The following is a 1758-nucleotide window of genomic DNA, read 5'->3' as shown; positions in this document are numbered from 1 at the left end:
TTGAACAGCTCCGGTGTCCCCATTATTTTCGATTTACGGCTAAAATAAATTTTTCTAATTTTTTTCAATAACATATTCTTGCTTAAATAACTTTTTTACATAGGGATTAAGCATTTAGAACGATACATTGTTTAAAATAAGGGCACTTTACTCTTGACATTTTACGGTTTTTTCAATTTTCTGAAAAATCCTATCATTAGATTTTTTTAAAAATACGATATTCTTGCTTAACTAACGTTTCTACATAGGGATTAAGCATTTAGAACGAAATCTAATGTCAGAAAATGGCACTTTACTCTTGACATTTTTCGGTTTTTTCAATTTTCTGGAAAATCCTATCATTAGATTTTTTTAAAAATACGATATTCTTGCTTAACTGACGTTTCTACATAGGGATTAAGCATTTAGAACGAAATCTAATGTAGGAAAATGGTACTTTACTCTTGATCGGTACGTTGGGACTTGGAAAATATTCGGGCGTACGCGGCGCGCTCGGCGCTTTGAACAGCTCCGGTGTCCCCATTATTTTCGATTTACGGCTAAAATAAATTTTTCTAATTTTTTTCAATAACATATTCTTGCTTAAATAACTTTTTTACATAGGGATTAAGCATTTAGAACGATACATTGTTTAAAATAAGGGCACTTTACTCTTGACATTTTACGGTTTTTTCAATTTTCTGAAAAATCCTATCATTAGATTTTTTTAAAAATACGATATTCTTGCTTAACTAACGTTTCTACATAGGGTTTAAGCATTTAGAACGAAATCTAATGTCAGAAAATGGCACTTTACTCTTGACATTTTTCGGTTTTTTCAATTTTCTGGAAAATCCTATCATTAGATTTTTTTAAAAATACGATATTCTTGCTTAACTAACGTTTCTACATAGGGATTAAGCATTTAGAACGAAATCTAATGTAGGAAAATGGTACTTTACTCTTGATCGGTACGTTGGGACTTAGAAAATATTCGGCCGTACGCGGCGCGTCTCGGCGCTTCGAACAGCTCCGGTGTCCCCATTATTTTCGATTTACGGCTAAAATAAATTTTTCTAATTTTTTTCAATTACATATTCTTGCTTAAATAACTTTTTTACATAGGGATTAAGCATTTAGAACGACATGTTGTTTAAAATAATGGTACTTTACTCTTGTGATTTTTCGGTTTTTTTTGATTATTTTGAAAAATAAATTTTTGTAATTTTTTTAAATACGATATTCGTGATCAGTGAACGATTTCACATATGGATTAAGCATTTAGAATCGTGCGGACGCGTTATTAAAAAAGTTTACTCGATGCGATGGGACTTTAAAGAGTTTGTGAAAATTTTCATATTGGGAAAAAATGTGTAATTTTTTGTCTAGTTTACGGTAGTGTAATTTATTTTAATGTTTACTATAAAAATTTTTTTCGTTCGTTCACGCGCTGTTACAACAGCACGGCCGGGCGGTCTGTTGCCGCGGCGGTTTACACTCATAAGCGCGCGTGCTATTCGGCCGGCGGCGCCGGCGTCCTTGCCGGCCGTTCGGTATCTATAAGAGATACACGGTCCGTGCGAGGCGGACGGAGCAGAGCGGGTTTTGGGCCAATTCTACGATCTCGGTCGAGAAGCTGTCTCAGAGCTCCTTCGGGGCTTCGGTCCTGACTGTTTCGTGCCGTTTACGTTACGGACTTTTCTCCACACAGCGTGGCCACGGGTCGGTGTCTTTGACCGAATGGCCCATATGTGGCAAGCCCTACGGGGTTGGTTACCC

Source organism: Megalopta genalis, unplaced genomic scaffold (genome assembly GCF_051020955.1).
Source record: "Megalopta genalis isolate 19385.01 unplaced genomic scaffold, iyMegGena1_principal scaffold0047, whole genome shotgun sequence".
NCBI lineage: Eukaryota > Metazoa > Arthropoda > Insecta > Hymenoptera > Halictidae > Megalopta > Megalopta genalis.
The sequence above is the reverse complement of the archived record's forward strand: the minus strand, read 5'-3'. Positions refer to the sequence as shown.